Source organism: Martes martes (genome assembly GCF_963455335.1).
Source record: "Martes martes genome assembly, chromosome: 9".
NCBI lineage: Eukaryota > Metazoa > Chordata > Mammalia > Carnivora > Mustelidae > Martes > Martes martes.
The window spans coordinates 39,512,030-39,527,276 of record NC_137896.1 but is presented as its reverse complement, the minus strand read 5'-3'; the positions used below and the strand labels follow the sequence as shown (position 1 = coordinate 39,527,276).

At 40.1% G+C, this 15,247-nt stretch overlaps 1 protein-coding gene across 5 annotated transcripts in view; it reads right to left on the bottom strand.

Moving 5' to 3' along the window:
- MACROD2 (mono-ADP ribosylhydrolase 2) overlaps positions 1-15,247 on the bottom strand; it is a 1,916,992-nt gene that overhangs the window by 457,523 nt on the left and 1,444,222 nt on the right. The window lies entirely within an intron of this gene.

Genomic DNA, 15,247 nt, shown 5'->3' with positions numbered 1-15,247 from the left:
TATAGCAAGTGAGAACTACTGATGGTAAAAAAGCAAACAAACAAACAAAACTACTGATGGTGTTATGGGCCTGCTTTGAGTCAACTTATCAGGAAATTGATGTGACTTTATAGGGGCTGTTGGTCATCTTGTGGTCATCAATGAGACCTACACATGATCCTTCTCTGGTGTCACAGGCCAGGCCGTTAAGAGTCAACCTCAGTATGCTCCTAGCTGCACTCACTAGCTTTTCTCTCTAGGTTTCTCTTGCCTACTGCTGCCTGGTCCCTCTCATTACCTGTAGCCTGTCACCTGATGTGTCCTTATCTGGAGTCTTTTTGTTCTAAACCATGTTCTTTTCCCGGTGCAGAGTGATAAGACCACCTGATACTAAAACCATGTTAATGTAACCCAGCATCTTGAACACTGGGAGGTTAAACAGGTCTCCCCAGATCCCATTTTTAAGAGACCTGTGGCTTCCTGGAAGGGACTGAGAAGTACACATTGAGGTCCATGGTTGGAGATAGACCCTTTTCCAATTGTGCTCCATTAATAGCTATTTCCTATCTAGCACCTGTGGTTTCAATGTAATGCATGTCCCAGCGGCATTAAAAATTCAAAGGGCAGAGTTAACTTTAGGGCATCTCCACAGAGTTGTGAACAGCAGAAAACCTGACCATGTAAATGTGAATGAAAGATCTGTCAGTCTTGGGGAGGAAAAAAAAAAAAAAAGCTGTCTTTCTATTGAGGTAGAGCAGTACTGTTAGATTTTCTGGAATTCGCTCTACTAAGGTAACAACATAAATGGCCACCAAGGAATTTTGTGGTGCAGAAGTTCAAATAAATATAAGCAGACTGTAGTCAAGATATCATTTGATTATGACTGAGGCCTTTGAGTATAGTGGTCCCTCTTATCCATGGTTTTGCTGTGGTTTCAGTTATCTGCAGTCAACCATGGTCAAGAAATAGATGATCCTCCTGATGTATCATCAGAAGGTCATTAGTAGTCCAACACCACATCACAATGCCTATGTCATTCACTTCACTTCATCTCATCACATAGGTATCATCACAAGAAGGGTAAGTACAGTATAAAATATTTTGAGAAAGAAAACATTCACATAAATTTCATTACAGTATATTATCATAATTGTTTTATTTATTATAGTTGTTAATCTCTTACTGTGCTTAATTCACAAATTAAACTTTATCAGAGGTGGGTATGTATGTGTGAGGAAAAATATAGTATTTATAGGGTTTGGCAATATCTGCAGTTTCAAGCATCCCCTGGGGGTCTTGGAACATATTCCCCGTGGATAAGGAAGGGACTACCTTATTCCCAAGGCAGGAACAGACTGGCAAACTTGGTTTGCACTAATGAAGTAGTGTTAACCCAAAGGACTCTGTCCGGATCAAAGAGGGACATCCTAAGGATCAAATATGGCTAAGCCCAACTCTCTGTAAGTACTGGCAAAGTAGGTAGAAAGTAGAACACAAATACTTAAATTTTTAAAAATATCCTCAGGTGACTTTAATGTAAGTATCACTGCAATGACTTGATGGCACTGACTAGCACTGCATCCCAGGAAAAATTATTATGTCACCATTCAAGGCAGTATTCCTATGGTGAGAATTCCAATCACATAGGTAACTAAACCAGGAAAGAAATTTCTGAGAAAACAGGCTACTCACTTTTACAAGTTTTTTCATGTGCGTATCCTCTTACATTGCTTAGTCTCAACATAGCCTGAGCTGCCAGTCCAAGAATCTGGAGAAGAGTGTTCAACAGAACTTTCTGCAATGATGGAAATGTTCTTATTCTACTCTGTCCAATATGGTAGCCAGTAGCCACATGAGGTTATTGAGTGGTTGAAATGTGGTTGGTAAAAATGAGTAAATGGACTTTTCATTTTACTGAATTAATTTTAACTTAAGTAATCATTTGTAACTAGTGCCTACCATATTATACAGTGAAAAGAGATAACCCGCCTTCAGTAGAAAGCATGCAGAGCTATAACTGAGCACTAGAGAGTAAATATGTCCTTCTATTAGACAATCCCCTGTCCTGGGATTTCCCATAGGTGATAATTCCCCTTCCTCCTTAAATGAAGAACAAGAAACAAAAATCTGTTGTAACTGACCCATTATTCACCCAGAACAGGGATTATCTCAGAATGATAGCCCATGAACCATATCTGGCCCATAGATATGTTTGGATTGGTTTGTGTTTGTGGGTTTTTTTTTTAAGTTTTTAAAATTAGTTTTTAATATTTGTAAAATTGATTTAAAAAAAAACTCAATATCTGTCTTCTTCAGAAAAATTAGACAGTGAGGTCACCTTGGTTAATCCTTTAAGGTGGTGAGTATCTGGAACCAAGTCAAAGGGGCTCTTGAAGTTCAGTGGAGACACCGCCTAGCCTACTTCTCTTACACAGGTGGCCTGTCTGGGTCCCTGGAAAGGCTGGAGTTTCAGAGACCTGATTTACAAGTCTTTCCCAGGCAGAAGCATCAAATCTGAGAGTCTGGAAAACCTGGCAATTTTTTCTCTCTGCTGCTCTCACCTTATATACTCAACAAAGAAAGGAATGGCCTCAATACAAACACCTTCTATTCAAGGTAGAATCTTTCAATGTTCTTCAAAAGCAAACACGCATGCGCACACATGCAGAGGATTTCAAAGTTAGTGGAACAGGAGGAGTGTGAGCCTAGGCCAAGGCTGCTGGTTTCAGAATATCCTGAAGTGATATTAACTAGCTTGAGCTTGTTACTTAGCCATGCCTCAGTTTCTAGATCTGCAAAATGCTGGGATAAAGAGCCTGGAGTAGGGCTCGGCACGTCACAACTGCTCAGTACATGTTAGCTACTATTGTTCTAGAGTTTCAATGTTATCTATCTATCATCTATCCATTCATCACATATGGAAACCACCTCTCCATGGAGAAAGAATGAAGATAACTCTTACCCATGGTACCTTACAGAGACATGAGTAGGTTTTCACTCTTCAATCAATTCTAAACCACAGCAGAAATCTCACTTTGCTTGTATATGGTAAGTAAGCAGTCCCAAGAAACCAGTTATTAGTGACTCATCAAAAGCTCCCTGCTTTTCCAATGTGCTAACGACAGCAGCACAGCCTGGGATGAGTTCTGAATAACACAGACACAAATGTGTGCACAGCTTTCTTTCCTGCTGGTACACAGAAACGCAGTGAGAAAACAACTCTGCCTGCACAAAGGAAGAAAACAGCCAAATGTGCCCCAAATCCAATGTTTGTCTGACCCAGACATGTCTCTTCCAATAGCATCCTTGAGCCACTGAACTTGACTGCAAGTTCAGAATAAAAAATTAAATTACCAAAGCTAAGATGACTCTAGGAATTCAGCTTTTCCTTGCAGATCTACTTTTTGAAAAGTACATTATGTTTGAACCTGACCCAAATTATCTGCCACCACTCTTGTGATGAAACACTAGGCAATGTCCTACCCTCAGCAAAAATCTTTCTTTGCTCTGAATAAATTTAGCTTTTAATTCATATGAAGTTAGGCAGTTCTTTAATAATCCTTCAAAGAGTGCTTAAGGCCAACTCAGAGATTGCCATAGATGGTTGATTTTTATTATGACTCTCATCCAGATGAATCTATGTTTGGGTGGTAAGAATGTAGTCCTGTCAATCACCTGCTCACCCACCTTCCCCAGGTTCAACTGTGACTGTCCGAATATTTCCCCCTCCATCCACCAGTCTCCAGAACACAGACTATACTCTTCGAGTCAAGAACTATGTTCAGTCCTGATTTTTTTTTTTTTCCCAATCACACCTATTTTCTGGTACAAAGTGATTATATGCTCATGGTGCTAGGCTTGTAGATGAATTAAACAAAGCAAGAGAATACCATCCCTACTGAGTTCATCCTTAATTTCTACTCAGAAATAATTCCAAACCTACCATAAAGAGTTATCCTCAGGGCACCCATATGACTCAATGGGTTAAGCAATTGACTCTTGGATTCAACTCAGGTCATGACCTCATGGTCCTTAGATCCAGCCCCATATTGGGCTCCATACTCAGTGGGGAGTCAGCGTGAGATTCTCTTTCTCCTCTTCCCCTTCCCCTCCCTCTGCTCCTCTCTCCCTCTTGCTCTCTTACATAAATAAATAAATAAATAAATAAATATCTTTAGAAATAAATTATCCTCGACATGTTAATTAAAATGCATTATCTCAAAAGAAAAAATGAAAAGATGGGATTGGGAGGGAGACAAACCATAAAAGACTCAATCTCAAGAAACAGACTGAGGGTTGTGGGGGGGAGGGGGGACGGGAGAGGGTGGTGGAGGGAAATGGACATTGGGGAGGGTATGGGCTATGATGAGTGCTGTGAAATGTGTAAACCTAGCGATTCACAGACCTGTACCCCTGGGGATAAAAATACATTATATGTTTATTAAAATAAAAAAATTTAAAAAAAATAAATAAAAATAAAATGCATTATCTCATTTAAACTCTCTCACCAACTAGAATATCTATTGTATATATACATCCTACGTACCCACACACACGTCTTTGCAAATGATAATAGCAATACAAGCCCTAACCACAATAGTGATTTAGCACAGCTAACACTTGCATAGCATGTCACAAGCACACTCACATGCTGTCCCTTCGGTGCTTCTCAAAAGAGACCTCATAAGGCACACAGGATAAATGGGAAAACATTTTTTAAGCCTCAGTATGATCCAGGCACTGTGACAGGGTTTTCTGCATACTATCTCTTTAAAAGTACCAGGACTAGAATGAGGTGAGGGAGGCACCTAGGGTGTAGAATTTAAGGAGTTGTTCACCCTTTGAATCATCCAGTTGCAGAGTTGGTACCTGAGAGTTGTTCCTTAAACAGCACATCTTAGACACCCTGCTTGCCTCACCTGAGTCCTGGCTCTTCTCAACCCCCTTGTCAGTTGCACATAATCTTCCTCCCAGATGAGTACTTCCCCAGACAGACTAGTACTCAGAGATCTTCAGCAACTTGCCAAAGGCCTCCAGTTGGTAAACCTTCTGACCCCCATTTTTTTTACACTAAGAGGCCCATGGCCCAAAGCCATTGCCAAATAAAACCATACCTAATGAATTGCATGGAAAATTACTTGGCTCCTTCTACCTTCACTTAAAATTCAGTGTAGATAGCACTCCAAAGAAAATCTCCATTTAATCATTGTTATCACTGTTTGTAAAATGAGAATGCTGTTTATTTTGAGCTTTGTTAGTTTCTTTAAAATCCTGCCATTAGCATATCCTAATTATGTATACTGTTGGGTTTTTTTTTTTTCATCAATAATTTTGATTTGTTTAGAGAATGTAATGATGTGGATGGACTACCCAAAAAGTAGCAGAAAGTGAATGTGTGTCCTACGGTCATTCTCATTTTTATACAATTCAAAATTCTCTGTCCTCTAGCTCCAACAACAGTTTATAGAAATTTACCAGAAATTCTTGGGCCCATTACTTTAGCATTCTCCAAAATAAAATCCTCAGGTTAATACTTACCCAGCTCCAAAGTCACTAAGACAAAAAGCTTCAAGCTTAAAACAACTTCATTGTAAAGGGCTGTATATTTTATTTCTTCCTAGCAGCTGCAAATCTACTCACAGCAGTCCCAGACAGAATTTATGGGAATACAATAATATGCCAATTAACTACAGTCAACCAGTTCCTAATTCTACATCTCCAGAATGTCTATATTATTAATGGAAATCCCTGTGATGCTCACTGAGAAACAAGAAGCAAACTGAAAAAAAAAAAAAGAAGAAGAAGAAATGAAAACAACCCACTCTTAATTATAGTTATAACTGTTCTTGCAGATGCACAATTCCTCACCTCGAACTTCAAGTTTGTGGATCAAATTCAGCCCTGTTCTCTGCTGGGGAAGCTGCTCATGCAATTAGGGCAAGTCACCCAGGAGAAAAATCCACAGGCCTATCTACAAAGCACACAGCTGGGAAACATGTCTAATTATATATTTGTTCTTACTGTCCCTTCCCTGTGGTTTATACACCCACTTGCTATTAAATGTATCTGATGAGGAACAGAAGGAAAGGCTGTCTGAATTTGGGGGCTGTGGCTTCAGCACGATGAACTCCAACGAGATCTATGTTTGGCCCATGGCAAGTCTTCTAATCCCATCATCAAGAGCTAGGGGAAGACGGGAAAATGGATATTGTTAAGATCCAGGCCAGGGTATTTGATTCAAGAAACCAAAAAGAAAGAACTTTGATCAGACATTATCTAAGCCCTGGTTTGATCTTTTTGAACACATGTCTTTAGTTTTTTTTTAAGGGTATGTAATGTGGGAGGTGACCACCTGATTTCCAAAAGTGCCATAGAGAGACGTAGAATGTGGTAGGCCCAATGAGACCTTTCAGTTCCTCTGTTGAATCTGTTCTCACTTTGCACAGTCTCAACTGTCATGGAACCTGGGGGTCTTTCTTATGAGAGGGATATCTTGACACTCCCAAGTGACTTTAAATCTTAGGAATAGGGAAGATATTTAGGTTAATTTGCCTTGGCACACAGGATGCTGCTAGGCATTGTTACTGTTATCAGCCTGGGTGTCAAAAAAGACAAAAGGGGATAAATAGTTTGCTCATGCAGTTATTATCATATTAACTTCAGACCGTGGGCACTCAGGCACACTCCAGAAAGTATCATTCTAACATGTTGGAAAAGGTCTCCACACCATGCCTACTTTCTGTGGCTATTTCCTCCAATCTAAACACTTCACAAAATTACAAGATAGGTTCCTCTCCCGAGATTCATATGGGACTTGATTTACCCCCTTCCCCGCTTTGGGTTTTACACATAAAACTTCTTTATACCACTAAATGTAATCTATGTTAACTAACAAAATAGATCATTCCTATCCAACGAGCTGTTTAAAGCCACATTTGCCTCTATGTCACTAATCATTCTACCATTGTAAGCTTTTTTCAGTCCTCATTTCAATTGACAGAATGGATTGGGGGATGCCTGGGTGGCTCAGTCAATTAAGCATCTGCATTCACCTCAGGTCATGATCCCAGGGTCCTGGGATCGAGTTCCGCATTGGGCTCCTCGCTCAAGGGAGAACATGCTTCTCATTTTATATGCTGTTCCCCCTGCTTGTTTGCTGTCTCTGTCTCTGACAAATACATAAATGAAATCTTTTTTTTTTTTTTTAATGGAGTGGGATGCTTCTTTCTGAATTATCACTTCACCTAACTCCAACAGAATGGCCTCCTCTGCATTGTACACATTTCCAGGCTTCTCGTCAACTTTGCCTCAAAAGCCTTTGCAGGTCAGCCCTGGGCAATTAGGTAGAGGTTCAGATAATGGAACTATTGTGAATATTGACCTCATTTTTATTCCACATCCCCACAGTCTTTAATCCCTGCCTCTAAGAGTGTCCCTCTCCAATCTAGTGCAAACCAGAAAGAAGAGAAAGGAAGATCAAGCTTCTCTAAGTACGGAATGCTTCATTCTTCCAGCCCATTTCAATTGCCTTCCAAACCAAGGTCATTTGGCACGTCACTGATTTTAGGGGTAAGCCTCCATCTCTTTCTCTTTCCTAAACTAGAGCTAAGAACTAATTTGAATTCAATATTTATGTACTCAAGGGTTTTCCTGAAATTGTGTTAATTGTATTTCTTAGCAAACTATAATACATAGAAACTGCTTCCACATGAAAGGCCTTTCAAAAATTTCGTGGAAAACCTCATACTCACTAAAATGAGACAACATATTTCAAAACATATTTCAAATAACTTTCTACCTGCCTCAGTTTCCTTATTTTAAAAAAAATGGGGGAAAATTCCCCACACTCTGACAGGGTGGTGGTGAGGATTACACTTACTTAGCACGATGTCTGGCACATGGTAAATAATAAATGCTAACTCTTATTCCATATAAAGCACTTTAGTGCCAAGCTTGTGATAGGTTCTTAATAAATGGTAGCTATTACATTATCCTAATTAGCCACAAAGTAGAAAGGAATGGATATATTTCTCATACAATGTTACGAGAACACCTAGAAGCTTCTTTCCTCCTGCCAACTCTCCTTCTTTCTCTTGCTTCCGGTCCTTTCTCTGCTTTCTTCTTCCCTCGTATTTTGTTTTGTTTCATTTTGTTTTCAAATCAAACATGCTAGAGATGGAGGAAAAGGAGAAAAGGAATGGGAGCACATAGCACTTAGGTCTAAAAAAGAGGAATTATTGGAACATATCTTGGCCTCTGCTTAGAAGTACGAAATTGCCAACACGGAGCTGAAAGAAATTTACGGTATTTTCCCAGTGGTTGGTATTTAATTAGCGCTCTACTATTGTCAGCTGGCTTCACTGTCACGGGGATAAATCATTTGCAAGCCATTTTGGAGGCTCTTCCTGTCGCCACCACCATTTTATCAATCTTCTCATCAGCTTTGTCATTACAGATCTCAGCGATTTCTCACCTTTTCAGGAACTCTGCATGAATTTGACCTCCAGAAGTATTTGGCGACTATCATCTCAGCTATTAAATGTCAGATTCAGACATCTCAAACGGTGTGTCAAGACACTGCATTCTGGCAGCAATGAACCCATTACCTTTTTCCCCCTCATAAAGCTTGTTCTCCGGGCACCGGGAATTGTGTGATACAAGTTTTCCTGAGAGTCTCATTTTATCGTGGGTGTCTGTAGAAAGAATGTCTGTCACCAGTTTGTACATGTACATTATGCAAATAATGTCTGCCCATCTTTTCTGGGTAAAGAAGGCAGCTGAGTCAGATGAGAAGCTACAGCTAAGCAACCTGCTCCATTAGCATTTTTCAGGTGTATCTGTTAGGATGAATGAATTCTTCAAAAACTGTATTTTCTACGCTTTAAAAATAGTCACACTGAGCTTGCTTTATCTCTGCTAATGAGTCACAGGAGGGCAGGAAGGCCAACGGATACCGCCTATGTGGCTGTCAGGCTGTTTGCAATAAACACTCGTTTGCCATCTCTGCACCTAGGTCGTGGTGGCCTGAGGCGTGAGCATGCTGGGTGGGTTCAAAGAAAGGGTCAGTGAGACTGGAGGGTAGCGAGCAAGGGAGTAACAGTATGGGTGCCATCAGAGAGACCTTTCTTGGCTGTCATGGACCCATTTGGCAGCTGAGCGGAGCCTCTAGATCCTTCTTAGAATATGTATCAGGATTTTATTTTATTTTATTTAGATTTTATTTATTTATTTGTCAGAGAAAGAGAGAGAGCGAGTGAGCACAGGCAGACAGAGTGGCAGGCAGAGGCAGAGGGAGAAGTAGGCTCCCTGCTGAGCAAGGAGCCCGATGTGGGACTCGATCCCAGGACGCTGGGATAATGAGCTGAGCCGAAGGCAGCCACTTAACCAACTGAGCCACCCAGGCATCCCTGTATCAGGATTTTAAATAAATGAAAGTACAAAAGATTATTAAGGAAATGACTTGTTGAGATAACAATTACATGGAATCAGTGTGTGCTATGGTAATGTGTGTGTTTCTTTACTGACACATTAAGACACGATCTAATGATGATTTGAAATTACAATGAGCATCAGTAGTGTTATTGTGATCTCCACAGCTCCAGGGTGACAGGAAATATCTGTAATTTTTCCAGATGACAAGGTCACAAGAACTGTTGATACCACTGTAGTTTGTGGCTATAGTTGTCATGGAAGTACTAAATTGCAACTGAAGTTTAATGAAGATAACTATTTCCTTTCCCCTAGTTCACAAACTCCCTGAGATGTCTTAAGACTTTGTGACCACCAGTCAAGAGTCCAGCTTGTAGGAGAGGCATTTGGATTCTACTCCCAGGGGAATGGAAGCCCGGGGAGGAGCTTACAGGCTCCAGTGTACTTGTCCATTTAAATCAGGAAGTGCCCAGGGTCTTCCCTGTTTCCTCTACCTACTGAACACAGTGCTCTAGGCAACATTTGTCCTGGCATTCACTACTTTATCATGTGGTAACTTTGCATTTTGTTTCTTCCAACAGAGTGTAAGGAAGAGAATTACCCATTGACCATCTTTGTATCAACAGTGCTGAGACATACCAACTACTGATTATGTATTAAATAAATTAATCAAGACTGAGATGCTCTTGAAAGAATTGCACATGAATCCACATGACCAAATTTCTCTGAAGAACATCTTTTCCTTTCTGAAACGGATTATGTGTGGAAATACAAAACACTTTAAAAATGTTAGTCTCAGACTTTAGAAGAGGAAGTGGAAATATTGATGCCATCAGGGAAGTTAAAAAAAATAATTTAAACATAGATTGAGGGGTGCCTCAGTGACTCCGTCGGTTAACTGTCCAACTCTTGATTTCACCTCAGGTCATGATCTCAGGGTCCTGGGATCCAGCGGGGAGTCTGCCTGAGAATTATTTCTCTTTTCCTCTCTCTCTGCCCCTCCCCCTGCTTGTGTTTCCTCTCTCTCTAAAATAAATAAATAAATCTTTAAAAATAAGTAAATAAAGGTAGATTGATTTGAAAAAAAAAAAAAAATCATGTGGTTACCTAAAGACCAAGTCTCCCTTATGTTTAAAATTACTGGAGCCTCTGCAAGGAAAGAAAATGCCAGGTAGGCAGAAGTTAAGCATTGTACAGACCAGCCACAGATCAACAGGTAAGATGAACTTCTAGGAATATTCACTGTCTCTAGTTTGTTCCCAGAATAAGTTTTCCATTTTAGACAATACCTGACAGCTGCCTAACCCCAACATACTGCCGTCCATCCATACATAGAGGAAGGAGTATGGTAGAATCTCCCCCAGTCCTCGGTCACATCTGGGACCTGGCTGGAACTCTGCAGGCTAAGGCTGGTTTCTAGTCCCTGCGTTTATTTGGGGTTGGGGATGGAGCTCAGGGCTTGAATCTTAATTTGAAATCTACTGAAATACAGATAATGACCTATTTAGCATGTTTAACATTTAACACTAAAACGGTCTGTATGAGACAGATGTACTGGCTTCATGCATGCTCAGCTCCGTCATTGTAAGAAACAATGTCAAACATTAATTCAGTCAATACCTTCTTCTTAAGGCTTTCTACCTTCCTGGCCCCATGAATTAAACACACACATCTGGGTGAAGTTACACATTCCTTGTCCTTGCTTGAGACAGTGGGAAAGCTGATAGGTACATCCACACCACATTGAAAGCAGTGATACTTACATGTCTACACGGAGAAGGGAGGAAAGAATTCATTGGAGATGCAATATTTTTTTTTAAAGATTTTATTTATTTATTTGAGATGGAGAACACAAGTAGGCAGAGAGGCAGGCAGAGAGAGAGGGGAAGCAGGCTTCCTGCTGAGCAGAGAGCCTGACGCGGGGCTGGATCCCAGGACCCTGGGATCATGACCCGAGCCGAAGGCAGAGGCTCTAACCCACTGAGCCACCCAGGCACCCCTGGAGATGCAATATTTGAACAGACATGATAGGAGTAAAGGAATCTGTCATCTCAAGAAGCATGTGCTCCGAACAAAGACAGGGATCCCTGAGAACTAGAGCCATATCAGGGCTTACCTACCCTCAGGGAGATTTCAAATGTTTCTGAACTTGTTTATCATTTGGTAAGACTTAGCAAATTAGTCCATGGCAATATCCAGGGTTCAGAAATGGTTGATCTGAACCAACAGGTTGTTCAGCTCTACCTGTAATCACATGGAAGTCTTAGGAGACTATAAGACAAGCAGGTCAGCTAATAAAAGTCCGATCTGTTAACTCTCTCACCCAACTTGTGATGACTTTGGGCCTGACACTGTTCTGGGGTCAAGAAAACAAAAACAAAAGAAAATCCAAACTTGGATTCATAAATACCTTGGTTTCACAGAAAAGTTAACAAGCAACTCTACATAAGTCACGTGAGCAACAGCATAGAAGATACCATGGTATCAGGGCCAAAGAAATCAGAATTAGGCTATCATGTGATTTGTAAGCACTGGAAAGATATCTCTGATATAGTAGTCTATTTGCATTATTAGGGTATAAATACAGGTCACTTTTGAAGATCATGATTATGAACTTGGAATCCTGAGTTAAAGTTCCAATTCTGCCATTTATTTGCTGTGTGGTCTTTAAAACTTTATTTACTTAATATTTCTAAGTCTCATTGTCCTTACTCACAAAATGGGAATAATTACAATGACTACTGCATGGGATTATCATATTAATTAAGTGAGGTCATCCAAGTGAGGCACTGACCGAAAGGAAGCACTCAATATCTCCATAGGATAGGCCAAAGAGACGTTAGCTTTCATACATGGGGCAGTATGCCCCATGATTTCTGATCCTCAACAGTAGCTCTGTTGAATTCAGTATGTAGAAGTAGTAGAAGTACAAAATGTGGTGTAGAATAGAGTTTGAATAAATCAATCTCTGTCTATAAAACACACACACACACACCTATAACCTCTGCTATGTGCACTATAAATGTTTCACATTTCCCTTAGTTCAAGGCTCTATGCTGCTGGGTAAACCAACTGCTCTAAGAGATTCACGGGTAAGGTATTGGTGAGGGGGCAACTTAAATCCCATTCCTGCTGCAGCCCCCTTATGGAATCTCTTTAATTACATCTTCCATAAATCTACAAATACATTCCAGAGTATACATTTATCCCCGCCCTCTAAAGAAAACCATTTGCTGACTGTACTTAGAAAGTAGGGAATATGAATTTTCTTTTTCCTTTGCCTCCTGAACAGAACATGACAATTTGGGGGGGGGGGGCATTCCCTGCTGGCAAATGGCCATTTCCTGCCTCTAGACAGAAAGGCTTAAAAGAACTTATAAAAAAGCAGTCAAAATCCTCTGTAGACATCCAATAACTTATAAAGAAAAGAACATTTTGATGAGTTAGTGCAAATGAATCAGGAACATATGGATCCTATTTCCCTTGAGTTTAAATTTGTAAAGAGAAAAACTTCTTTAAAAAATGAACTTTGTAGATGTCACTGAACCCAGGGGAAAAACACATGAGATGATTACTCAACTTAATACATTCCTAAGCTGCCCTGTGCTTAGCTGAAACACAGTCAGGTCATTTGTAGCTCAATTTGGACTGTCAAACACATAGCCCATCATGCTCTAATTGTTTTCAGAGTAAAATTCCGGACAGCAGAAGATGTTAAGGTGGTTGTATTTTCAGCAACAAACTTAAGCATGGTGGTACCAGTTCCTTGAAGAAGGTTAATTTTGTTAGTGGCAAGAGATTCTGGAAACATTGTGGGTGACATGTATCTGCATATCTAGGGACCGATCCACAAGTGGGTGCTGTAAACAGGCTCCCATCAAGGAAAACAAGATACCAATAGAAAATCATCTCTTGCAGCCATGCTAAATGGTGCTCTCATGCCCAGGGAGAACTAATTTTCTTCATGTGATACAGTACTTTATTCTCCAAAGGTTTTTCAGGAACAAAATAATTCCACAAGATCGGAAAGATAAACCTGTTGTCTTTCTTTTACAATCTGACTACAATAATTACTCAAATAATGATTCAGTTGTATATGCTGATGATTTTTACTAATTTATCAAATACATCTCACTCATGGATGCATCCAAGCACATATCCAGAGACAATGATTACAGGACATAGGAAATATATGAAAATATTTTCAAAAGAGAGAAACAGGCTCCCACTATGTAAAGGGAATCACAGAAGACTGACTAGAACTCCCATGGATATTTCATGTGAGCTGAGGTTACATGTTATATTTAGATATCATCAAACTCATTATTTACTCATGTCAAAAGGGATTATGGAGGTGAAGAAAGAACTCATCAGTAGGAAGGCTTTGGTGACCACTCTGGAACTTTCTAGACAAGGGCAGCCCTGCAAGGCTCCTAATCCTTCATTGGAAGGCTGGTTATTGGTTGAGAAGGGGAATTTACTCTTTGAGTTCTCATTTGGTAGGTCCTCTCCCACACTGAAGAGAATAAGTATGACCTTGAACCTTAGTATGATCTAGCTGGAAAAGATCCTTAAAAGTAACTGATCCAATCATCCTCAAGCACTTGCTGGAGAAATTTTTAAAATACAGACTATTGACCTCTCTGATATTCCAATGCAGTAGATTTAAGGTATGGTTCTGTTGTCTGATTCAATCATTTCCCAGGTGATTTTTCTCCTTATTTTACAGATGAGGAACAGTCAGAGAATGGTTGTAACATCTCCTACAATCTCCTCAATTCCCAGGCTAGTGTCTCACGCAAAAGTTCAGCAATGACTGGGTCATTAGGGGAACTTTCCAGTCCAATAACAGAGAAAAAAAAAAATAACAGCCCGGATGAAGGAAAGATATGTTGGTTAGAGACAACCAATGTCTATCTTGCAAAATAAATGTAGTTGTGTTATTCTTATGCTTCTAAAGTCCACTCATAAAGTGAAAATTTTACAAGGGCAGAATTATTTCTTAAACTTCTTTAAAAAGACTCTATGTTGAAAACTGAGGCATCTCTCAAGTCCCAACAAAGCCCATTTTTTTCTTTCAGATTTAATAGAGATTGCAGGAGGTTGTGTGTGTGTGTGTGTGTGTGTGTGTGTGTGTGTGTGTTTTAAAGTTACCTCTGAGCAAAAGATTAAGTATATGTCTAATATTTTGGAGCACTATCAGAGAAATAAGGGCCAAAAGTTGTAAGTACTAGCATCACACCAATGCAGAAAGAAGCTAGGAACACATGAGAATTTAGACCAAGTGGGGAAATAAAATGAACTCATATGTCTTATCTCACACAAACGTTGATTGTGACACTGAAAATAAATTGCATCATTTCAAATTTCTCTCCTTATCTGTATCTTTTACAGAGGGCACATAATGGAAGCTCTATATACAGACAGCACTTCCCTACCACTGAACATCACTAGCCCAGATGCCCATTGGGTCACATGCCAGGTGGTTGTACCTTTGCTGCACAGTCAAGTCTAAGGTCCATAGTTCAGGATCTACCTGGAGCTCCCTCTGCCTTGCCTGAGACCTTCAGATATGAACATCTCATTCTGACGAGGTTCTAGTAACTTGGACTCACCATAGGTTTAGGGAAATAAAAATCCTCCAAGTCCTTCTAGTCCTGCTTCATATAAAGGAACAGTTTCCTCACTAATTGTTGAGGCTGCCTGGCATGGCATGAAGACACTAAAGCTTACTTCTCTCAACTTCTTGCCAAGTTCCCTTATGATGGGACTTCGAGGGAGTTCATGAATAGAAATGAGTAGAATGCAATCTGATTGAGAAGGGCATGTTACAAGTCCT